The sequence below is a fragment of the Rattus norvegicus genome, chromosome 2 (assembly GCF_036323735.1).
Source record: "Rattus norvegicus strain BN/NHsdMcwi chromosome 2, GRCr8, whole genome shotgun sequence".
NCBI classification, from domain to species: Eukaryota; Metazoa; Chordata; class Mammalia; order Rodentia; family Muridae; genus Rattus; species Rattus norvegicus.
The window spans coordinates 150,062,858-150,089,817 of NC_086020.1; the positions used below are offsets into that span (position 1 = coordinate 150,062,858).

General features: G+C 39.5%; 1 long non-coding RNA gene and 1 pseudogene across 1 annotated transcript; both read right to left on the reverse strand.

Annotated features, from left to right (window-relative positions):
* Positions 1–17,782: 17,782 nt before the first annotated feature.
* Positions 17,783–19,287, reverse strand: LOC134485738 (large ribosomal subunit protein eL39-like; annotated as a pseudogene).
* Positions 19,288–21,999: 2,712 nt separating this feature from the next.
* On the reverse strand, positions 22,000–24,864 carry Strit1 (small transmembrane regulator of ion transport 1). Its single transcript, NR_131133.1, has 3 exons — positions 24,800–24,864; positions 22,179–22,277; positions 22,000–22,085 (listed from the first exon to the last, which is right to left on the reverse strand). It is a non-coding gene; the product is annotated as a small transmembrane regulator of ion transport 1 (long non-coding RNA).
* Between the last annotated feature and the right edge of the window lie 2,096 nt (positions 24,865–26,960).

The following is a 26,960-nucleotide window of genomic DNA, read 5'->3' on the forward strand; positions in this document are numbered from 1 at the left end:
AGGAGCTTGCAACCCCATAAAAACAACAATGCCAACCAACCAGAGTTTCTGGAGACTGAACCACTACTGAAAAACTATAGGTGGACTGACCCAGGGCTCCAAGTGCATATGTAACAGAGAAGAGCCTTGTTAGGGCACTAGTGGAAGGGAAATCCCTTGGTCTTGCCAACGTTGGACCCCGAGTGCAGGTGATTATGGGGGAGGGCAATACGGGGAATGTATATGGGGAATACCCATATGGGGGAAGGGGAGGGGAGGGAATAAGGGATTATGGACAGAAAACTGGGAAGGGGAATAACCTTTAAAATGTAAGTAAAGAAATATATAATGAAAAATTTTTTTAAAAAATTTACAGAGGCTAGAATCCTCCAGCTAGGTCTAGCCTGGGCTTGTTCTTTGTTTGGTGTTTGGTCTCTTGAAGTTCCCAAGAGTCCAGGTTAGTTTCCTCTGTTGGTCTTCCTATAGAATCCCTGTTCTCTTGAAATCCCTCAGTCTCCCAACTCTCCCATAAGACTCTCTATTGCAGGATATTTGATCACACAGTGTATCTTGAGATTGTGTTATTTACTGGAAAAAAAGACCCTGTTTCTAGTTGTATTGTGGGTCAGCCTTAGTACACACCTTTAATCCCAAATAATGAGGATAAAGATAGTTTGTAGAAGGAAGCACCCATGATTGAAAGTAATATTCAATTGAATGGCAGACAACATGACAAATCAGAAAGACTTGACAAAAGAGAATAGACCCAATTTTAGGGGGAAGAGAGAGGAAAAAGAAGCTACGTAAGAGACAGCAGTGCAGAGAGAGAAGAAAAGAAGCAGTTTTACTGAGAAAGTTTTACAGAGACAGGTTGAAGAGAGAAAAAGCTAGACACAGGTAAAGACAGAATGACCCAAAGAACGAGAAGGAGACAGAAGACTAGAACAAATTGCCAAAGTTTGTATGAGGCCAGCAGAGCAATCCAGGAGAGGCTGGGAGAGAGAAGCCAGATTGAATCAGTCAGCTTGGAGAGGAATAGAGTCAGATCAACTAAAATGAATCCAGCAGCTGCAGATTAGAAATAGATAGAAAGGGTTATTCAACAGTAAGTCTCAGGGGCTGGAAACATTCTAGGCCTAGGTAAGAATTTACAGAAGCTAGAAACCTCCAGCACTAGGCCTAGGTTACCTGGTGGAGGCAGTGAGCCCCAAGGTGACAGTTACAGGTAAATAAAAGATACTTTCACAACTCCCTAAGCTTTGCCTATGTTTGGCTACGGGTCTCTATATCTGTTTCCAACAGTCGGTGGGTGAAGCTTCTCAGAAGACAGTTCTTCAAGTCTCCTGTCTGCAAGCATAGGAATCTATAGGGATGACCCTAGTGGAGACTCTTAAAAGCAGGGGATATGGTGCCTGAAGTGGCCACCCTCTGTAGCCAGGTGGGACTTCCAGTGGAGGGAGGAGGATACCAAACCACCCACAAAACCTTAGACTCAAAATCTGTCGTACCTACAAGGAGCGCAGGGATAAAGAAGGAGCAGAGATTCACGAAATGGCCAATCAATGACTGGCCCAACTTAAGATCCACCCCATGGGACAGAGCCAACTGCTGACACTATTAATGACACTCTGCTATGCTTACATTAATATCTTTTTTCCCCTCTTTTTCCAGACTGTTTCTCTTTTTAAAATAAGTAAATAGCAACATGAAGTACTTTGAATGTAATGTGCACTCGAAACGTTAAAATCAAAATTCCAGTTATCAAAAGGAATACACTATTGATTTGAGCAACAAATTTTAAAGTCAGTATACATACTGAATTCTAAAACTAGTAGCAAACCATTTGTGATGCTTTGGATGAGAAGGACTCCATACAATGTTCATATAATTTGAATGCTTGGTGCCTACATTAATATCTTATCATCAAGTCCAAGTCCTGCATAACGCCGACCTCATATCAGCACAACGTGCTTGCTCTCTCTGTGCTCCGCTTGCTTCAATGCCTTTTAAGAGGCAGCTGCTTTATATTTGTTCTCATGTATATTTCTTAATGTTCAGTAAAACCACTTGAGGAGATAGATTCTCACTCTTATTAAATGATCTCAGAGGAGCCCACTGTTGTAAGACTAATGGTGGAGCCACCAAGGATGCTGGATGCTGGAGGTTTGACCGTGCTTACCCCACGCCTCTGAGGGTGTAAGGCTTTGAGAAGCCACAGGAGGACACCACTCCAGAGGTGCGGAAGGGGCTCAGGACACAGCCAGGACATAGCCAGAACTGGCTCAGGGGTTCCCAGACCTGCAAGAAGGCCGGGCCGTAGGTTCTCAGGCATCCAAGAGCCGCCACTGGGATGCCACGGAATGAAGACAGTTATGCTAGTCTTGCTGAGAATGAAGTGGGAGCCCGTGCGACTAGATCTAGCCTGGACCGAAGGGAAAGGACGGGGAGTTCTGGCTGGTCCGGCTGGGAAGTCTCTGACTGGATGGCAGCAGCAGGTTGCAGGCTTGGTCCAACGAGGATTTCTTCAGGAGATTAAACCGTGGCTCTGTAGGCAAAGGCTTTCTTTGTGGCTGCCATGGCAGATCGGGTGAAAAGAGACAGTCCATAGTTTCAAGGCACTTATTGTCATAGCAGAGAGTGGGTGAGTAAAACCGTACCCACTTCTCAGAGTGGGTCTGAGATTAAATACTTTTTGCAGGGAGGAGTGTCTGGGTAGGAAAGCTTCATTAGGTAAGCCTCAGGACCTTTAGGTATCTCATTATAATGGAGATCTGTCTTTAGCCTATGTGACCTGTGGTCATGTCCTCTACCTGTGAAGGGGCTTGGGGCATTGCTCTTGTGACTGATGGTCACAAATCTATGGAAGGCTGTGGGCTAGTGACCGGCCTGGTTTCCTGAGAGTCAGGTGAAGCACTTACGCTCCCTTTCAGGGTCTCTGGGGTTCGAACCTCTTCAACCAGGAACCAGGGCGTCTTTCACTGTCCCAAACACTTGGAGTCTTTAAAACTTCTCACAGGCTCTGGCTTGATATTCTGCATTCTGACTGAAAGCAAAGAATCTTATCATACTCTACGTTTGTAGTCTCTCGTAGTCTCTTAATTTGTTTAGCTTGGCTTCCCATTGCTTTTTCTTTGCACGCATGCATGTGTGCCTGTGTGCGTGCGTGCGTGCATGCACATGTGTGCATGCATGTTTGGTGTACCTGCATGATGTTGTATATGTGTGGACACATGTGGGGGTGCACTAGCCTGTGGAGGCCGGAAGTTGATGTGAGGAAAAACTTCCTATGACCCTTTCACCTTCTTCACGGAAGCAGGGCCTCTGAGGGAAAGCTAGAGCTCCATGAGATGATGTGACTTAAACTCCTAGCCAGCTTACTCCTGTGTCCTGTCTCTGACTTCTGAGGCAGAAATCACAAAGAGGCTGCCACACCCACCTGGCATTTATCTGGGGATCTGAATTCTTGGTCCTCACCCTTGCATTCCCTTAATCCATTTCCACAGACCCAGAATATCCACGGTTAAATGCATCCAATTACTCCCCACAGGACTAAAACTAGCAAAGTGTTGGTTACATATAACACGAAAAAAGAAATATATAATACATGACATTTTTTAAAATGGTAGAAAAAAGAGGACAGCGGAAGTGAATGGAGCTGGCTTCACCCTTGAGGAGGCAATGTCCTCCGACTCGCATGGAACCCATTACTGTTACTGCCAGCAAGATCAAATAAAGAGCTCATCTTTGTAAAGACAAATGATGACTATTCACAATATCTGTAGCATCCTCATGAGGCTTCTGTGTTTGAGACTAAGGTACTGTGTTTCCCAAAACAAAGCGCCTCTCATGCTGAGCACATTTCAAATAATAGAAATAAGAAAAAATACACAACATACCAATTTCTGATATTTGGAGGACACTGGATGCAAAACACTAAAAAGCTATTTCCATTTATTCTCTATATGTGAGCCAATTTTGCAGACCAAGTAACCTACCACTCAGAATGGTTTCTCGATGGCCCTGTTTCACTCGGCAGCAGGAACGCAGTCAATACCCTATCTCCTCTTGCATTCATGACATAAGCTCCAAAAACGAGCCTTTCAGATGCATATCTGTGTTGTTTGGAATTTTGAGTATGTACAGGACTATCCTCTCAGACAAGAAAAACGACTGAAAGTGGACTTAAATCCAGGATAATCAATGTCCCTAAATCCTGGAATAACTCTACCCTTCAGCAGAAACCACAGGTCTATACACATTTCATGATTTGCCGGAAGCTTTGTAGGAAATCATACCCACCTCTCACTTACGCAGCAAAAATCATTTCCAAATGAGAGCGAAATAACAATAAGACCTGCATTCACCTCATCCACTGATCAATTAACAACTCAAAACGTTACTTATCTGCTTTAGGTGTTCTTCCCTCTAGGGAAATCACAGGGTAATGTACATTTATGTTTTAAATAGAAATGCCCAGCCCAAATAGAAAGAGTGGGAAAAATGGAAAAGGAGAAGTGAGTGCTTAAGAAAGTACATCATATGAAAATAAGGCTGTGGAGTACATAAATAGAACAAAGTAACCTTGAAAAATGAAAGAAATTTAAATTATTTTATATCAACATTTATAGGCAGATATCACTTGATGGTGCCCTTTGTGTTTATGAGCAAAGCTCTCTCTTCCAGGATTCTGTCCTCTAGAGTAATTTTTTTTCAGCTCTATGAGGCTTGGCAGTTCATGAAGAGTTTCACTAAACACTTCAAAATTCATTGGAATTTATCTCTTTCCCCAGGCACAGAGAAGAAGAAAAAGCTTTCAAGTGGCTTTTCTATTCTGTATAATAATTCAGTGAATAAGGAAAGCAATCATTTGCAGCTCTGGTATCCAATGTATATTTGGGAGGGGAGAGAAATACAGAGAGGCTGTGTTTTAGAGATGTAAGGCTGGACATGAATATCATTTTTACAGTTAAAAGTGGCTAACTCATTATAATCATTTTTCAACTGTTAGTATCTGCATTCTGAGAATGTAAGATAAAGTTTGTAAAAAATCAAAACCAGAATATTTGGTGTGCAATGAGACCTACATGTAATCATTATATGAACCTGTCAGTGGAAAATCAGTAACTGCTTCTCTGAGAGTTCTAATCTAGCTTATGTTGCTCCAGCGACAGTTTTTGGTACTTAGAACATTAACACTGTGTATCCAAGAATGTTGTCAGAGAGAATAAATTAATCTGGTACTTATGTCTTACTTGTTTATTATGAGTTACATTTTGAGTCAAGAAAATAAAAAATGGGTTCTCCCAAAGAATCAGTGAAAAAACAATATTTTGCAGCATCATTATACCTCATGTAATGATAAAATACAATGCAATATTGCATTCACAATAAATTATTAATACTTTATAATAATAAAGAAATAATTGCACATGATATAAACAAACATGAATCGGTGTCTTTAGTTAAAAGGAAGTGATGCCTACAAATACATACACACACAGAGACACACAGGCACACACACTCATATACATAAACTGTCACACACAAAGACACTCACAGAACATACATAATACAAATAATACACACAGACACACACACACACAGATATGAATACAAACACCACATACTTCTGTGATAATGGTAATAAAACCACCTGAGAACTTGATTGTTTAAAAGAGTCTTCTTCAGAAAGTTCTAAGAGATCTTGCCAGTTGTATTTTAATAAATGACTCCAATGATTCGAGGTTGTCAGGCTAAACATAACACTACAGTCCTCACAACAAGCACAAATGACTTCAAAGATTCCCAAGTTAGGATTAAACAATCTGGTTCAATGTTCCTCCTGTTCCTCTCAGTTAGGAGTTGTCTTTACCAAGAAAACTGTCAGGTTAGTTTGGTGTGTGTGTGTGTGTGTGTGTGTGTGTGTGTGTGTGTGTGTGTGCGCGCGCGCGCGCGCGCACGTGCGCATGTGTGTGTGTGTGTTTTTTTTATCTTATTTATTCTTTGGTAATTTCACATTTGAATAAAGTGTATTTGTGATCATATCCACCCTTCCTATCTCCCTACTGCATTACTCCCTATAACAGTTCCTTACATTTAAATAGTGCTTTGTGGTTACTTGCTGAGGGCCAGCCCCAGCCATTGACAGGGTGGCCTCAGAGGAGGAGTCAGGTGCAATGATCAGGAGAATTTTTCAGTTCTGGCTGACTAGCAATTGGGTTGATTCTTTAGTTAAACAGGCTTCAAAGAACAAAGATAAACTATTGATTACCTAGAAGTACAGGTTATATCATTTTGTCTCTGGACATGGGTTTGATTTTTGTATATGTCCAGGGATACAAATTCAGTCACAGTTAGAAATCACAAATAGAACAGATTTTGTTTTTATTATTAACTCTATAACTACAATTCAAAGAACCCAAAGAATGTTTTTGCCAAAGCAAATACATTTATTATGTGACAGCCTACTTTTAGGGAGCAGTATTACTTCAGACAACCAGAAAATATCTAAACCAGTCTTTTTATGAATAGCAAATATGAATCAACTACACTATTAAGTGGGAAAAGGTTATTTTAGTCAATATATCTTATTTACTGAGTTCTATTCCTCAAGGGTGTACCTGTATAATCTCCTATCTTTACATTTTCAGAGAACTCTAAGTATAATAAAAAGAGTCCTTGAATCTGTTACCAATTCTCCTGACCACTCAGTTTGTCATTTTTTTCTAAGTTTGCCCTGTTGTAATTATACTGTTTGAGTTTGCTTAGAGTCAGATATACCAAGAAGATTCTTAGAGTAATAGCCTCATGAAGAAATCCCTAGGTGTGCCCTGTGCAGACCTTGGGCCCTAGTTCCGCACCCATTCCCCCAACTCCCAGAAGAAGCCCGTCACCCCAGATGCTCTAACACACCCAGGACCACGGGTGAGGAGGACACATCTGTCCCAACACCCAGAGTAACTGGATCCCCTGAGATCCCCATGCAGTCAGTGGTGTAGGTCCCTTCGCATTTGAACTTGTGCCCCGAGCAGATCTTGGGTGTTGATTTCACACCTATTCCCACAACACACAGAGGAAGACCATCACCCAGGTGCTCTAATATGCCCAGGATCACAAGATCATGGGAACACGGGAACACGGGATCACAGGATCACAGGTACCCTAACAGGCCCAGGATCACGGGAGCATAGGATCACAGAGGAAGCTCGACTCCCAGGAGAGTAGACACACCCAGGATCACTTGAGCTCTAACACAATCAAGCTCACAATTGAGACTTTTTTTTTGAAATTTTGTTTATTTTTTCTTTCCTCCATCTTTATTAAACTGGTTATTTTTATTTACATTTCAATTGTTATTACCTTTCCCGGTTTTCAAGCAAACATCCCCCTAACCCCCTCTCCCCTTCTATATGGTTGTTCCCCTCCCCATTCTCCTCCCCTTACTGCCCTTCCCCCCAACAATCCCGTTCACTGGGGGTTCAGTCTTGGCAGGAACGAGGGCTTCCCCTTCCACTGGTGCCCTTACTAGGCTATTCAAAGCTACCTATGACGTTGGAGCCCAGGGTCAGTCTATGTATAGTCTTTGGGTAGTGGCTTAGTCCCTGGAAGCTCTGGTTGGTTGGCATTGTTGTTCATATGGGGTCTAAAGCCCCTTCAAGTTCTTCCAGTTCTTTCTCTGATTCCTTCAACGGGGATCCCGTTCTCAGTTCAGTGGTTTGCTACTGACATTCGCCTATGTATTTGCCGTATTCTGGCTGTTTCTCTCAGGAGAGATCTACATCCGTTTCCTGTCAGCCTGCACTTCTTTGCTTCATCCATCTTATCTAGTTTGGCGGCTGTGTATGTATAGGCCACGTGTGGGGCAGGCTCTGAATGGGCGTTCCTTCAGCCTCTGTTCTAAACGTTGCCTCCCTATTCCCTCCCAAGGATATTCTTGTTCCCCTTTTAAAGAAGGAGTGAAGCATTCACATTTTGATCATCTGTCTTGAGTTTCATTTGTTCTGGGCATCTAGGGTAATTCAAGCATTTGGGCTAATAGCCACTTATCAATGAGTGCATACCATGTGTGTTTTTCTGTGATTGGGTTACCTCACTCAGGATGATATTTTCCAGTTCCAACCATTTGCCTACGAATTTCATAAAGGCATTGTTTTTGATAGCTGAGTAATATTCCATTGTGTAGATGTAACATATTTTCTGTATCCATTCCTCTGTTGAAGGGCATCTGGGTTCTTTCCAGATTCTGGCTATTATAAATAAGGCTGCTATGAACATAGTGGAGCATGTGTCTTTGTTGTATGTTAGAGCATCTTTGGGGTATATTCCCAAGAGAGGCATAGCTGTGTCCTCAGGTAGTTCAATGTCCAATTTTCTGAGGAATCTCCAGACTGATTTCCAGAATGGTTGTACCAGTCTGCAATCCCACCAACAATGGAGGAGTGTTCCTCTTTCTCCACATCCTCGCCAGCATCTGCTGTCACCTGAGTTTTTGATCTTAGCCATTCTCACTGGTGTGAGGTGAAATCTCAGGGTTGTTTTGATTTGCATTTCACTTATGACTAAAGATGTTGCACATTTCTTTAGGTGCTTCTCAGCCATTCGGCATTCCTCAGCTGTGAATTCTTTGTTTAGCTCTGAACCCCATTTTTAGTAGGGTTATTTGTTGAGACCACATCTTAACATCTTCCCCAACACCTACCATAGCTGGGACCGACACAGAAACCAGTGTAACACAAACTCCTGCCCAGGAGCAAACTCAGGACTCAGGCCTCCCCCACCTACTGTGGCAACACCCAGAGAAAGGTTGACTCCCAGGAGCTCTGACACAACAGGACGTCAGTATATCAGAGGCAGCTTGACTCCCACAAACTCTGACACACTCAGAATCACAGGATCACATGATTACATGATCACAGGATCACAGAATCACAGAATTACAGGATCACAGAATCACAGGATCACAAAGACACCTGGGCTCTGAGAAGTTCTGAAACAAGCAGGATCATAAGAAGGGCAGGCTTCAGTCAGAGACAGCTAGGGCAGGTAGCACTAGAGATAACCAGATAGCAAGAAATAAGCACAAGAACATAAGCAGCAGAAACAAAGGCTACTTGGCATCATCAGAACCCAGTTCTCCCACTACAGCAAGTCCTGGATACCCCATCACACCTAAAAAGCAAGATTCAGAGTTAAAAACTACATTTCATGACGATGATAGAGGATATTAAAAAGGACATAAGTAACTCCCTTAAAGAAATACAGGAGAACACAGGTAAACAGGTAAAGAAATTGAACAAAACTATCCAAGATCCAAAAATGGAAATAGAAACAATAAAGAAGTCACAAAAGGAGACAACCCTGGAGATAGAAAAGAGGTCAGAAGACATAGACTCAAGCATCACCAACAGAATACAAAGGTAAAAGAGAGAATCTCAGGGACAGAAGATACCGTAGAAAACATTGACACAATAGTCAAAGAAAATGCAAAATGCAAAAAGCTCCCAAACCAAAACATCCAGGAAATCCAGGACATAATGAGACCAAACCTAAGAACAGTAGATGTAGCAGAGAGCAAAGATTAACAATTTAAAGGGCCAATAAACATCTATAGAAGAAAATTTCCCTAAACTAAAGAAAGAGAAACCCACAAAGATAGAAGAAGCCTTCAGAACTCCGAACAGATCAGACCACAAAAGAAATTCCTCCCATCACATAACACCAAATACACAAAGCAAGGAAAGCAGTAAGGGAAAAAAGGTCAAGTAACATATAAAGGCAGACCTATCAGAATTACACCAGACTTTTCAACAGTGACCATGAAAGCTAGAAGATCCTGACCAGATGTCATTCAGATCCTAAGAGAATATAATTGCCAGCCCAGGCTACTACATCCAACAAAACTCTCAATTACCATAGATGGAGAAACAAAAATATTCCATAACAAAAACAAAGTGCCACAACTTTCCACAAATCCAGCCCTACAAAGGATAATAGATGAAAATCTCCAACAAAATGAAGGAAACTATACCCTAGGAAAAGCAAGAAAGTAATCTTCTTGCAGGAAGCCCAAAAGAAGATAGCTGCAGAAACATAATTCTACCTCTAACAACAAAAATAACAGAAAACTACTCCTTAATATTTCTTATCATCAATGGACTCAATTCCCCAATAAAAAGACATAGACTAACAGACTGGATAAGTAAACAGGATCCAGCATTTTGCTGCATACAGGAAATGCACCTCAGTGACAAAGACAAACACTACTTCAGAGTAAAAGGCCGGGAAAACATTTTCCAGGCAAATGGTTCAACGACATAAGCTGGACTAGCCATTCTAATATCCAATAAAATCGACTTTCAACCAAAAGTTATCAAAAAAGTTAAGGAAGGGCACTTCATACACATCAAAGGATAAATCCACCAAGATGAACTCTCAATTCTGAATAGCTATGTTCCAAATGCACGGGCACCTACATTCATAAAAGAAACCTTACTAAAGTTCAAAGCATACATTGCACCACACACAGTAATAGTGGGGTAATTCAACACCCCCACTCTCATCAAAGGACAAATCATGGAAACAGAAACTGAACAAACACACAGTGAAACTAACAAAATCTATGAACCAAATGCATGTGACAGATATCTATAGGACATTTCATCCTTAAACAAAAGAATATACCTTCTCCTCAGCATCTCATGGTACATTTTCCAAAATTGACCATACAATTGGTCACAAAACAGGGCTCAACAGATACAAGAAGATTGAAATAATACCACACATCCTATCAGATCACCATGGACTAAGACTGATCTTCAATAACAAAAAAACAACAGAAAACCCACATACACATGGAAGCTGAACAATGCTCTACTCAATGATAACTTGGTCAAGGAAGAAATAATAAAGAAATTAAAGACTTTCTGGAATTTAATGAAAATGAAGGCACAACATCCTGAAATTTATGGGATACAAGGAAAGTAAAGCTAAAAGGAAAACTCATAGCTCTGAGTGCCTCCAAAAAGAAACTGGAGTGAGTGTACATCAACAGCTTGATAGCACACCTGAAAGCTCCAGAACAAAAAGGAGCAAGTACACTCAAGAAGAGTAGAAGGCAGGAAATAATCAAACTCAGGGCTGAAGTTAACCAAGTATAAACAAAAAGAACTACACAAAGAATCAACAAAACCAGGAGCTGGTTCTTTGAAAAATATCAACAAGATAGACAAACCTTCAGCCAGACTAACCAGAGGGCACAGAGACAGTATCCAAATTAATAAAATCGGAAATGAAAAGGGAGACATAACAACAGAACCTGAGGAAATTCAAAGAATCATCAGATCCTTCTACAAAAGCCTGTCTTCCATAAAACTGGAAAATATGAAGGAAATGGACAGTTTTTCTAGACAGATACCATGTATCAAAGTTAAATCAGGATCAGATAAATCATCTAAACAGTTTCATATCAGCTAAAGTAATAGAAGCAGTCATTAAAAGTCTCCCAACCAAAAAAAGCTCAGAACCAGATGGATTTAGAGCACAATTCTATCAGACCTTCAAGTAAGACCTAATACCAATACTCTTCAAAGTGTTCCACAAAATAAAACAGATTGAACATTCCCAATTAATTCTATGAGGCCACAATTAAGCTTATACCTAAACTACACCAAAACCCAACAAAAAAGAGAACTTCAGACCAATCTCCCTTATAAACATCAACACAAAAATACTTCAAAATTCTTGTAAACTGAATTCAAGAACACATGAAAACAATCATCCACCATGATCAAGTAGGCTTCATCCCAGGGATGCAGTGATGGTTGAATATATGGCATTCCATCAACGTAATGTACTATGTAAACAAACTCAAGGAAAAAAAACATATGATCATTTCATTAGGTGCTGAGAAAGCATTTGTTAAAATGCAACACCCTTTATTTTAAAAGCCTTTGAAACAGCAGGAATTCAAGACCCATACCTAAACATAGTAAAAGCCATATGCAGCAAACCAGTAGCCAACATCAAGCTAAATGGAGAGAAACTTGAAGCAATCCCACTAAAATCAGGAACTAGACAAGGCTGCCCACTCTCTCCCTATTTATTCAATACAGTATTCAAAGTCCTATCCAGAGCAATCAGATAACAAAAGGATGTCAAAGGGATACGAATTGGAAAGGAAGACGTCAAAATATCACTATTTGCAGATGATATGATAGTATACTTAAGTTAACCAAAAAATTCAGCCAGAGAATTCCTAAACCTGATAAACACCCCAACAACGTGGCTGGATATAAAGTTAACTCAAACAAATCAGTATCTTTCCTCTACTCATTGGATAAACAGACAGTTAAGGAAATTATACCCTTCACAATAGTCACGAACAATATAAAATACCTTGGTCTGACTCTATCCAAGCAAGTGAAAGATTTGTATGACAAGAACTTCAAGTCTCTGAAGAAAGAAATTGAAGAAGATAACAGAAGTTGGAAGGATCTCCCATGCTAGTGGATTGGCAGGGTTAATATTGTAAAAATGCTCATCTTTCAAAAAGCAATCTACAGAGCCAATGCAATCCCCAACAAAATTTGAACTCAATTCCTCATAGAATTAGAAAGAGCAATTCTCAAACTTATTTGGAATAACAAAAACCTAGGATAGCAAAAACTACTCTCAATCATAAAAGAACTGCTGCGGGAACCATGATTCCCAACCTCAAGCTGTATTACAGAGCAATAAGCATAAAGACTGTGTGGTACAGAGACAGGCAGGTAGATCAATGGAATAGAATTGAAGACCCAGAAATGAACCCACACACCTATGATCACTTTATCTTTGACAAAGGAGCTAAAACCATCCATAGGAGAAAAGATAGCATTTTCAACAAATGGTGCTGGTTCAACTGGTGGTCAGCATGTAGAAGAATGCAAATCATTCCATACTTATCACATTGTTCAAAGCTGAAGTCCAAGTGGATCAAGGACCTCCGTACAAAACCAGATACATTGAAACTAATAGAAGAGAAAGTAGGGAAGGGCCTAGAAGGCACAGGGGAAATTATAGCTGAGTCAACTGGTGGTTCTATTTATAGCCTTTTAAAGAAACTTCATAATTATTTCTATAGTGGCTTCATCAGTTTTTAGTTCACTAAAAGTGAATAAGTATATCATCTCCAGCATTTATTATCATTTTAATAAATTCAAAAGGTCCATTTATAGCATAGCGACTAGAGCTAGCAATAAGATATTATGTAATTGAAAGGCTGAGAGCGAACTTTAAATATTTAAGTTTACAAAATAACAGAAATATCAATTGGTTTTAATATATTATTTTTAAAAAATTATTCACCCAATAAGTAGATATATCTTTCAATGAAATTACTTTTGAGGGGCTAGAGAAATGGCTCAACAGTTAATATCATGTTCTGCTCTTTTAAAAGATCCAAATTTGATCCCCACAATCCATATTGGATGGCTCAAAACAGCCTATAACTCCAGCTCCCTGTAGGCTGACTTTGGCAGGGACCCAGACTCACATGTACACACCCATGCACAGACACATACACTCATTTATAATTTAAAATGTTAATAATAAAATAAATATTTAAGTAATATTTTAAAAATTTATTATTGTTATGTGTCTGGGTTTTTTTATTTCATATATATCTGAATATCACATGCCTACAGAGACCAGAAGTATGTATAGGCAATCCTGGAACTGGAGTTATGTTTTCAGCCACCATGTGGGTGCTGGAAATTGAACACTCTGGAAGAGTGACCAGTGTTCATAACTGCTGCACCATCTCTCCAGCTCCCAAATAATAATGTTTTAAAATATTCTTTACTAAAGGGAAAATGATAGGATAAGTAAGAAGAGTCAGTGGGTAATTACAATAGTTAAGCCTTATAACCTGAGGTCAAGCCTCAGGACCCATATGATGGAAGGAAGGGCAAACTTCTGCAAGTTCTTTCTGATCTCCTGACATGTAAAGCAAAATTTAAAAGAAAGAAAGAAAGAAAGAAAGAAAGAAAGAAAGAAAGAAAGAAAGAAAGAAAGGAAGAAAGAAAGAAAGAAAGAAAGAAAATTATCTCTATCTAAGAAGACAGCTAGATAATGAGGTTTTTTTTTTAACTTCAAGCAAAACTAAAACCATGTTGTGAAACTAAAGGTGTCAAGAGGAGGTGCACTGTGTAAACTGAGGTGTCTTCAGAGGATGTCAGAAAGTCTATGAGCACATTGAAATCACACCTACAACTCCGCTTAAATGTGTAGCGTCTGGATTAGTTTATAGCTTTCGAGACTTTTTAATTACAAGCTTGTACACACAGGAGCTGGAGATGTAACTAAGTTGGTAGAGAGCTTAACTGGCATGGGCTGGATTTGAAGAACTATATAACTCATGCATTGTGATGCTTGCCTTAATCCTTGCACCAAGAATTAGAAGTTCAAAGACATCCTTAGATACATAGTAAGTTTGAAGCCAGCCTGGGTTACATGAACCTGTCTCAAAAACATAAAAGCTCTGTGACATAAAAAAAAAGTTCAAGATAATGGAAAACGATCATTTTAATTAACTCAATAGATTGTTAAGAAAACCAGTGTCAACTTGAAGCCTAGGCATACCTAAACATGCAATAGACAAGTCAGGCTGATACAAGTCATGGTAAGCTGGTAAATGTTTAGTATACTCCTTGCACAAAGTCAGTGACAACATTACAGATCACAATGAGATACTAATATTAACAGTTAGCAACCAATTTTCACAAGTCCAGAGTAGTCCCAGCAAACCTTAGGTCAAGCCATTCAAGAAAGTAGTTGAGTCTAATTTAGCATGAATTTCTGCATAAATTTCAAGGGGAGGCCCCAAGGCCTGACATCATTACTGGGGCTATGGAGCGCTCACAAAAAGGGACCTACCATGACTGCCCTCTAATAGACGCAACAAGCAGCTGAAAGAGTCAGATGCAGATATTTACAGCCAACCAATGGACAGAAGCTGCTGACCCCTCTGGTTGGATTAGGGAAAAGCTGGAGGAAGCTGAGGAGGAGGGCAGCTCTGTAGGAGGACCAGTAGCCCTCAATTAACCTGGACACCTGAGATCTCACAGACACTGGATCACCAAGCAGGCAGCATACACCAGCTGATATGAGGCCTCCAAGATATGTACAGCAGAAAACTGATGGGTCTGGGTTCAATCAGAGAAGATGCATCTAACCCTCAAGAGATTGGAGGCCCCAGGCCCCCAGTAAAGGTCTGGTGGGTAGATGGGTGGAGACAGGGGGTGAGGAGGAGGTATGGGATGGGGAACAATCAAAGAGTGGACAGGGATGGGAATAAAATTTGGAGTGTAAATAAATAAAAGTTTAAAAAATATTTTTTCTAAATATGACATTCAGTGGGATATTATTTTGATGACATATTGAAGTATTTAGTCAAGTTGGAAAGACAAAAATCACAAAGCAAAAGTGTTCTCTAAAGTTTTGATAAGAAAAAGTGGTGTCCTCAAACTAATAGAAGAAAAACTAGGGAAGCATCTGGAACACATGGGCACTGGAAAAAATTTCCTAAACAAAACACCAATGGCTTACGCTCTAAGATCAAGAATCGACAAATGGGATCTCATAAAACTGCAAAGCTTCTGTAAGGCAAAGGACACTGTGGTTAGGACAAAACGGCAACCAACAGATTGGGAAAAGATCTTTACCAATCCTACAACAGATAGAGGCCTTATATCCAAAATATACAAAGAACTCAGGAAGTTAGACCGCAGGGAGACAAAATACCCTATTAAAAAACGGGGTTCAGAGCTAAACAAAGAATTCACAGCTGAGGAATGCCGAATGGCTGAGAAACACAGAAAGAAATGTTCAACATCTTTAGTCATAAGGGAAATGCAAATCAAAACAACCCTGAGATTTCACCTCACACCAGTGAGAATGGCTAAGATCAAAAACTCAGGTGACAGCAGATGCTGGCGAGGATGTGGAGAAAGAGGAACACTCCTCCATTGTTGGTGGGATTGCAGACTGGTAAAACCATTCTGGAAATCAGTCTGGAGGTTCCTCAGAAAATTGGACATTGAACTGCCTGAGGATCCAGCTATACCTCTCTTGGGCATATACCCAAAAGATGCCCCAACATATAAAAAAGACACGTGCTCCACTATGTTCATTGCAGCCTTATTTATAATAGCCAGAAGCTGGAAAGAACCCAGATGCCCTTCAACAGAGGAATGGATACAGAAAATGTGGTACATCTACACAATGGAATATTACTCAGCTATCAAAAACAACGACTTTATGAAATTCGTAGGCAAATGGTTGGAACTGGAAAACATCATCCTGAGTGAGATAACCCAATCACAGAAAGACATACATGGTATGCACTCATTGATAAGTGGCTATTAGCCCAAATGCTTGAATTACCCTAGATCCCTAGAACAAACGAAACTCAAGACGGATGATCAAAATGTGAATGCTTCACTCCTTCTTTAAATGAGGAAAAAGAATACCCTTGGCAGGGAAGGGAGAGGCAAAGATTAAAACAGAGACTGAAGGAACACCCATTCAGAGCCTGCCCCACATGTGGCCCATACATATACAGCCACCCAATTAGACAAGATGGATGAAGCAAAGAAGTGCAGACCAACAGGAGCCGGATGTAGATCGCTCCTGAGAGACACAGCCAGAATACAGCAAATACAGAGGCGAATACCAGCAGCAAACCACTGAACTGAGAATAGGACCCCCGTTGAAGGAATCAGAGAAAGAACTGGAAGAGCTTGAAGGGGCTCGAGACCCCATATGTACAACAATGCCAAGCAACCAGGGCTTCCAGGGACTAAGCCAGTACCTAAAGACTATACATGGACTGACCCTGGACTCTGACCTCATAGGTAGCAATGAATATCCTAGTAAGAGCACCAGTGGAAGGGGAAGCCCTGAGTCCTGCTAAGACTGAACCCCCAGTGAACTAGACTGGTGGGGGGAGGGCGGCAATGGGGGGAGGGTTGGGAGGGAAACACCCATAAGGAAGGGGAGGGGGGAGGGGGATGTTTGCCCGGATACCGGGAAAGGGAATAACACTCGAAATGTATATAAGAAATACTCAAGTTAATAATAATAAAAAAAAAAGAATTTTCACCTCAGGAGAAAAAAAGAAAAGAAAAAGTGGTGTCTGTGGAAAAGTTAATTGAATTCAAGAGAGTTTGGCAGCCATGAGAAAGAAGCCAAGCTTGCTCTCAGCAGTGGCTCTACCCCAGGCCAATAGCTTCCTATTAGCAAAACATGTTAGAAACTCAGTTCTCAGTGCCCCACCCAGCTCTTCTGCAACAGAAACTCTGAGAATATTAGACTACGCTCCCTATTTTAAAGTCTTCCTGGGACCATGTACAGTGAGGAGCCCTGAGGTTTGAGGACCATTTCTCTAAACCAAGTTTTCAAATATTAGCATCTTTAGATCAATTTTTTAAAATGAGAGTTCTTGCCCAGTTATACAACTGCATAGCCAGAACTCAGGAATACAGCTATGTTTAACTTTATGATACTTTAGTTTATTACTTGCATAAATTGTAGTTCACAACAGTCACTCTGAGAGTAAATAAGGAAATAAACACAATTTATAGTACAAAATTGTTGGTCAAAGTGTATAATAAATCTTCAAGAACTTATCATGCAGCTTCAACACATGTCCACATTTTGCCTGTCTTACTCACAACCTCCATTTATTCTTCAGTGAAGCTTCTGTGGGAATAAATTCAGGTAACCCCTATCACTAACCCTGTAAGTAGTTCATATTCATCTCCACTGGATTGTTTTCCTGTAGCCAGCTGCTATTATAGTGAGCAAATTTACTAATAATTACCTATTCTCTCTGTAACAGCAGTGTAAAACGTGTTTGCAAAATTGGTCCATCCCCAGCATTCACCTGACAGCATTATATTCTGGAATAATTTCTTATTCCCCCTCTCCTTTTCTCTTCCTTTCTTTATTTGGGGTGTTAATCTGAGCCTCTTACATCATAACCATTCCTAGTCCTTCCCTTGTTCCATCCCCCTCCAGCTGCTGCTCCTCCACTCAATTGTCCTTTTTCTACTCTCACATCTTTTTTTTAAAATTTTTTGAAAGGTTCTATGTATTTTAATGTGAGCAAACCAATTTTCTCATATAAAACATGTAATAACAAATCAGACCCCCACCAGTCTCCACAGGTTAAAAATGTTGAGTTCTATCTGGTAGGATTGATGACCATGATTCAGCATAAAGCCTCTCTAGACACAGTATGAGAGACCTACAGTCCACAGACTACAAAGAAGCCTTCATTTTCCTCCAGTGTCTTCTCTTGGAATTGTATCTGATTTTTGTTGTTGTTGTTGTTGTTGAGGCTGCTGCTGCTGCTGCTGCTGCTGCTGCTATTGTTGTTACCAAATTTCATCCAAATCCATTGAGAATAGGACAATTTTGCTTTTGTTTCTTGGTCAGGAATATCTTGATCCCAAAAGTCTTGTGAGAATTCATGGTGAGAAGCCCAGTTAAAATTGTGCTGCACAGTGGCAGAAGAAAGATTTTAAATGACTTGGAGGCCAGAGAAAAATTGAGTCAGCTCTTTCCTACCACCAGGTGAGTCCAAGGGACCAAACAGGTAATCAGACTTGCTAGCAAGTGCATTTATCTGCTCAACCATTTTATTGGCTATGTCTTTTATTTTCCAATCTACATTTAGATTCCATACATGAGACAAAACATATGATGTTTATCTTTCTAAATTTGGCTTGTCAGTTACATGATCTCGACTTCTATCCATTTTCTTCAAAATGACATAGGTATGATTCACCTATGGCTGAATAATGCTGCACTGTGTGCGTGTGTGCGTGCGTGTGTGTGTGTGTGTGTGTGTGTGTGTGTGTGAGAGAGAGAGAGAGAGAGAGAGAGAGAGAGAGAGAGAGAGACCCATTTGTATGTGGACACACACACAGGCTAATCCCATGACCTGGCTGCCATCCATCAACAGAGCTTCAGCATTGGTTATCTGCCAGAAGATCAGGCTTGTGTGTTCTCTATGGTTCTCCATGCTCACTGCATGAGTTTTCTTTTGAATATTTGTAGTTGTAGCAGGACTTTGTTTGCTTAATGTTTGTCAAAAACGTACTTCGTGGGTATCCTTGCGCATTTTCACTGTACCGAGTAAGGTGGTGAGCATTTTGTTGACACCGACAGTGCTGTTAGACTGATCTGTGGATGCTGTCATCCTCAGACAAGTCACTCTGTATATTTCCAACCCTGAACTAGGCCAGGAGTTCTTGGCTCCTTTGAATGTAGCCACTCTCTTCACAGGCACTGTGAACTGGGGAAGTCTCCCCAGTAGCTTTTTCAGAGAGCAGCGCTACGGTAGTCGCTTACTTTTCAGAAGAAAAAAACAAATAGTGGATTTGTGATAATATTTGACATGCAATTTCCATACAACCAAGTACATTTATTTGACAATGACTGTGATGATATGGCTTTCAAACCAACAATATAAATAAATAAAATTTGTTTTTGTTTGGTTTTGCTCAGTTTTTATTTTGGATTAAGGATTTGTTTATTTGTTTGTTTTGGTGGGTGGCTGTTTTGTCTTGTTTTATTGAGACTGGGTCTCACTGTTTATCTCTGGCTGATCTAGAACTAACAGAAATCTGCGTACCTTTGCCTCCTAAATGCTTGGATAAAAGATGTTTGTATATTACCCAGTTGGTGTGGTTTTAAGTTATCTAGCCCATAGGATGCGTATAGTAAAAAACATATACTGTGTTTTAAATCATTTGAAAGATTTACTTTTCTTTTTAGGTTATATTGCTGTGGTTATTTGAATAATAAAAGCCTTCATAGTATCATATATTTGAATGCTTGGTCACCTTGGAGTAGCACTATCTGAAAAGATTAGAGGTTGTGCCCTTGTTGGAGGAACTGTGTTCCTGTAGGTGGGCTTTGAGGATTTCAAAAGTCTAAGCCAGACCCATTGTCTTTTTCTTCCTGCTTCCCCATGGCTCCAAATGTAAAACTCTCAGCCCTTCTCCAGCACCATACCTGCTTTTATATAGTCATTTTCCCTACCATGATGAGAACAGACTAAACCTCTGAAACTGTATATCAGCCCCCAATTAAATGCTTTTTTTGTGAGAGTTGCCTTGGAAGTAAATGATAATCACGGAAGAATTCACAGACCCAGGGAGGCTAAGTAACAAAGAAAGCTCGCTCGAGAGGCGAATGTATGGGTCTCCCTTAGTTGGGGAACTAGAATAGATATTGCAGGTGGACTGGGAACATGTGGGGACATGAATAGGAGGGATCTGGTTCAGAGAGGATGGATGGAATGAGTACTGAGAGAGACAATTAGGGGGCAATTTGGCAAACTTAATGTAATGGAAATTCCCAGGAATCTATTAGGGTAGGCCTTGCTAAGACTCTTAGTAATGGAATATACAGAGCTTTGATTAAACATTTCCTATAACCAGGCAAGACTTCCAGTGGAGGGTGTAGGATACCAACCCAGACACAAAATCTTGAACCTAAAATTTATTCTTCCAGCATGACGCTCTTGGGTAAAGGTGGCACAGAAATTGAGAGAATAGCTAATCAATGACTGGTCCATTTTGACACCCTTGTCTTAAGAGGGAGACCATCTCTGACACTGCCTGGAGAACCAGAAACCAGAGGACCCAGACACCTATGAGAGAACGAAACACAACTGGAAAAAAGTCATTGAAATGATGCCTAATGATATTCTGGAACACTCACAGATTGGTGCCTAACTCAATTGTAATCAGTATGCAGTAATTGATGGAAACAGAGGCAGAGGTTCAGAGTCAAACATTAGACATTGTTCAAGGAATCTTGCTGAAGCAAAGGAGCAGAGAGGCAGAGAGGTTAAGAGCACCACAAGAAAACCTACTGAATAAAGAAACCTGGTTTCATATCTTACTAAGACTGAATTGCTAATCAGGGAGCCTGCATGAGTCGATCCTAGGTCCCCTGTATATATCATAGTTGTGTAGCTTGCTGGCTTTGTGGGACTCCTTGCAGAGGCAGTAAGGGCTGCTTCTAATGCTTTTGCTTGCTTTTATGACTCTTGTCCACCTACTAGGTTGCCTTGTCTAGACACAATATGAGGAGAGGTGTCTTATCACACTGAAATTTGATATGCTATGTTTGGTTGATATTTCTGGAAAAGGATAAGAGGGGAGCGGGGGATGGAGGAAGGGGGATGGAGGAAGAGGGGAAAACTGCTGTCCAGATGTAATATGTGAGAGAGTTAATTAATTAATTTGTAAGAAAAATAAAGGCAATCAAAGAAAAAAGAGTTGAGTTGCCTTACTTAGGGTGTCTCTTTCTTCACAGAAACAGAACACTAAGACAATTACTAAATTAATATGTTACTAGATAACTTTTAGTTTGTCTTCAATTTGCGTGGTAGATTATTTTTCTTTTTCATGTATAAAATATTCATATTATCCTAAAATGAAAGATCAAAATACAAGGGACATGCAAAAATATTTAGCTTCCACTATCCAGCTGTGTGGTAAAGGTTTTGTTGCATGCACTCTTCTACTTTGTACCTGGCATCTTAAATGTTTTATTATTATTATTTTATTTTACACGTATGTGTATTCTGTCTGCATATATGTCTTTGCATCATTTGCTTGCCTAGCGTACAAGGAGGCTAGAAGAGTGTGTTGGATTCCTTAGAACTAGAGTTAAAGACATTGCAAGTTGCCATATGGGTGCTGGAAATTGAACCCAAGTTCTCTATAAGAGCAGTCAGTATTCTTCGGAGCTGGGGACTGAACCCAGGGCCTTGCGCTTCCTAGGCAAGTGCTCTACCACTGAGCTAAATCCCCAACCCAGCAGTCAGTATTCTAAACTGCTAACCCATCTCTTCAGCTTGTATCATTTTCTTCAATACTTATCTGTAATTTCAAGCAAATTCTTAAGGTATTCTCATGTAGATAAATTCTAATTTCCAAAAGACAGGAAATACAACAGCTATTTAATACAAGACACCTTTAATGATCAGTCGTGTTCCTGATTTTTTTTTAATTCTTCTAAATGGTGTCAGTTTGAAGTCTTCTTGCCTAAATGACAAAACATTTCATTAGTAAAACAGAGAAAAGATCAAGTCAAGGAAAAATATGTCGTAAACAAACATCCATTATTTAAAAACTTACTTTTCTAGAAGAAGACAATGTAAACCACTATAATGCAGCCTACAATCCATCCAACCAGGAGAAGAATGGGAACCATGAGCTGTGGTGACGCTGACTCTGCTTAGAAGAAATGAAAACAGATTCACTAGATCCTTTCCACACTAAACTTTATAAAGCAAAATAATGAAAGATCTCTGGTGGAACTAAGGAAGAGCATGCAGTGACTGGGTACGTACATGGCTGTTTTTGTCTTATTTTCTTCAGAAGACACCCTGCAACTGAATTATAAACCCTGGATATCTGAGACAGAAATCTTGGATTCAATCCAAGGGTCACCCTTTTATATTTCATGACCTTGTGCAATTTTGAACTTGACGCTTCCAGCTTGGTAGTGGAACTTGTAGTTTCTCTGTCCTGGTTGGTTCCACAGTCAAATAATACAGTGTGTGCAAAGCTTTGTAAACTTGAACTACTGTGCCTGTGTTTGGTGTACACAGAGCATACTCATGAGTTTGTTCAGTGACCGGCCTAGTAGCTGTTTACGTAGCAACAATCCGATATAACTGTAACGTAGTTCCTACCAAACTGAATTACTTGTACAAGATTAGATTGTTTTGGAAATTATTCTTGATCTCAATAACTGGCTTTAATCTTGAACTTTACAGGAAAAGGAAAAGTTCATTCTTTACATGATTACCATCACAGAAAAAAAATGATTTCTTTAAAGTTATTCACTCTCACCACTAGCACCGAGCATAGCTGTATGGGCAATGATAATCCAAAATACATGAAAGACACTTGTATAATGCTTCCTGCATTTCCTGCTTGTATCCTGTCTGCAAATTTATATCCATATGTTTCTAGAATACTCACTGTATCTCAATCTTGTACACTCAGCAAACATATATGCTTATACCCCACCCAAAAGATTGTAAAACATCACAGAAAGATATCTTATAGAATTAATGGCTCTGTGTTAAGGACTAAGACATACTACTCTTAATTGAAGAGCACAATGACTTCATATGCCATTAGCTAAAAAAAGAGAATGGGTGCTCTTTGCAACTGCAGTCCCGTTACAATTTCCATCACTTTGGATGTGAAAGGTTGTTAATGCTATTAAAGTCACGAGGAGATGTGGTACTTCTAAAATTAGAAGATACTTTCATAATACCCAACTTTCTGAAGTTTAAATAAATTTTAATAGATTCAATGTTTTTCATCAAATGTTGAAGTCTCTCTTATCTGAAAAAGCGTGCTTTCCTTGCTTCTCTGAATTGTGACCTTGAATAAGGCACAATCCACTGAAGAAACCTCTTCCTCCTTACCTGCCATGTGCTGTTGCTTTAAGGGCAAAGCAAACATTATGAGACATACTTTAGTCTCATTTGGGAGAAAGAATTTTTTGTGAATTAAGATACCATTAGAGTGGAAGTACATGACAGTATTCTTTTTAATTATTCATGTAAGTGATACAGTACTTCTGTCAATTTCAAAGAATTTGAAAATGCATAAACATTCCAATTAAGTATAAATGTTTAATGCAAGTGTATTTTAATAAAATTTTATAACACATGTTTTAATAAAATTTGCATGTCATTGAACTCTGAAAGTAAATATTCCTTTATTTGTTATGCATTTCAACATAATGCATAACATATGCATGTAACAGTCTGTGCATTTTAACCAAGTACAACTGCATTAATTATCTGTTAACACCAATATTTTTATTTCTACCACAATTTAAAGCATCATTTGGAACCCAATGCCCTTCCCAGATTGCTTACATCAATGGAACAAATAAAAATAAAACTTCTCTTTAAATGCAAGAACTTTTTTCAAAATGCTTTACTGTTTGTTCAGTCCCAAGCTTACCAAACTGGCTATCACTGGAAGCATTCGTAGGGGCACTTCATTGTTGAACAAAATTGTCAGGTCCAAGGCCTGGAGCCACACTCCCTAGTGATGGTGAACACATACTAACCCTCACAATCTCCATTTCCCTTAGCTAGAAAAAGGAGGTGATAATATATGTATGTCTCACAAGATTGTTGTCAGGATTGAAAGCTAAGATTTCCATGTATTAAAACTGATTCTCAGACAAAGATTATATTGTCTATCTATTTTGTCATATTGGAATCAGTTACTTTATATACATTTATAAATATGAAATAAGGTTTAAGAAATAGAAAAATTAGTTCATCTATAAGCATATCAGAGATGACTAAGCTCAATATTCTCATTTGACAGACATAATATAAACTCAGAGCAGAGAGATAGCCTTTCCAAACTCACAAGGTTATGCTGCAAACCTTACACAGCATTCAACTGTTCTGGATTTTGGCCCAGCCCCCAAGATCTCAGAGCTAGTTCCTTAGTGAGAAATAGTAGTTTACAATTCAGTTTTCCAAAAAAAATCATGTATAAAATTATTATATTTCACTGACCATTTCAAATTTATTCATCTTACAGACATGGTCCAAAACTGCATATTTAATGGCTTTCTGCAGCTTCCCCAGAAGACATAGTTAATGGTTCTTTAACAGATATTCTACACTCTTCAGGGTCGAAATGCTAAAACATAAAATAGACTAGTCTGAAAGCTGTTTTTTGCCAAGAAACCTCTATACCTTACAGCTTACCTTTCTCAGCCATTCTTTCTATTGTTGGGTGGCTTAGTCAGGGCCACGAGTCTTTCTTCCTTATTGTTATCCTGTGCCTCTTTGAACTTTAAATAGAGAGGTATCTGAAGAGTGTGACAGCTGCTGCTCTCCTGCTGCCAATTGTCTACAGGGTGACAGGAGTCATTGGAAAGCACAAGTCCTCTGTCTCCCATTTAACCTTTATTGTGGAGAAACAAGAGGCTATATATGTATATGACCTAAGCAAGTGAGTAAGCTGAGTTTTCACAATGCACAGATGCACAGATTTTTATTTGCATTACATTTCACATAAGAATAGAATGTTCAATGAAAAGAATAAGCAAATTTAAAATGAAATTGATAGTTCTATTGAAAGGGGGTGGTGAAATATGAGTAAGACTTCACAGTTGGAGAGACTTGGGTTCAAATTACAACATTGCAACTTCTATAATGAAGTCCAAGCTCCTTAACCAGGGTACCAACTTGAAGTTAATAGTAGTAACAATATTTACTCGAATGGCTATTCTTGGTTGTCACAAAAGCAAGTTATATGAAGTAGTTGCCCCAAAGCCTATGGTTTCTACTCTCGTTATAATGCTGTCTGCTGCCAAGTATGTTCCAATAGACTCGTGGAGTGTTCTTAACTATTGGATGACTAAGAAGAAAAGACTAGGGCCTGGTTTAATAATGGTTCTGATGTTATGCAAGCACCACCCAGAAGTGGACAAATGCAACATTAAAACCTCTTTCTGTGGCCACCCTAAAAGAAACCAGTGAAGGGAAATCTTCACAGTGGACAGAACTTTGGGTAGTACACATGATCATACATTTTGCCAAATGTGCAATTGTTCACTGACTCGTGGACTTTAGCCAATAGACTGGCTAGAGGGTCAGGGACTTGGAAAGAACACAACTGAAAACTTGGTGAGAATGACATCTGGGGAAGAAGTATGTGAACAGGTCTCTCTAAATGGGAAAAGGATGTGAACATACTTTTGTCCCATGTAAGTGCTCATCAAAGGTGACTTCATCAGAGGACAGATTCAATAGAAAGTATATAGAACGACTTATCCTCTGGGTAGTTAACCTCTTTCCTCAGCTACTCCTGGCATTGCTCAATGGGCCTATGCACAAAATGGCCACAGTTACACAGATAGAGATAATACCTCGGCTTCCAATCACTGAGCCTGACCTGATCACAGCTGCTCCTGACTGCCAGAGCTGCCAACAACAGAGACCAGCACTAAGCTGAAAATATAGCACTATTGACCAGGATGAGCAACCAGTGACCTGGTAGTAGGTTGACTACAATCAACAACTTCATCTTTAATGCAGTAAATACTTATTCTGGTTATGGATTTGACTTTCCTGCGTGTAACACTTCTGCTAAAAATAACCATCCATGGACTTATTTTAATATTGGCTTTGTTCAATATTGTGGCATTCCATGCAGTATTGCTTCTGACCAAAAAATTCACTTCACGATTATGGAATCAACTGCTCTTACTTTGTTTCTCTCTGAAACAGTTATGCAGACAGAAATATAGAATGGTGTTTTGAAGACACAGTTATAGCATCAATTAGGTGTCAGCAGCCTAGAGGGCTGGGCTGGGGTTCTCTAGCAGGCAATATATGCTTTGAGTCAACTTCCAATATATGGAATAGTTTCTCTCATAGCCAGAAACCCTAAGACAATTACCAAGGGAAATTGCTACAAGTAAAATAAAAATACTATGAAATATAAATGGCCTTTATTACTGATGTAGAAGAATAAATCAAATGATTCCCTTTTCTTTGAACCCCTCTAAAACCAGAAAGTGATCATCTTAATAAACTAGACTCTATAACACTGTGGTATTGTCTAGAATTTTCAGAGAGCAGTCACAAGGTTGACTTTATTAGCGATGTATGAAAATGAGGCATTTTATTTTCTGAAATCCAGCCTGGTTTATGTAATACAAGGCTGACCATCCTTGAGATTATCATCAAGAGAGCTTTAATTTTGAAGTCTAGATGGAAAGCTTTTGAAATGTAATCCTGTGGCTAATTTTCAAATTAGGAGTTTTCTGGTAAGAGACAGGTCTTGCCTGACCAAATCCATTTCCACAAAGCTTTGAGAACCATGTTGCATTTCACCATGACTGGTGAAAGTGCTGCTGGA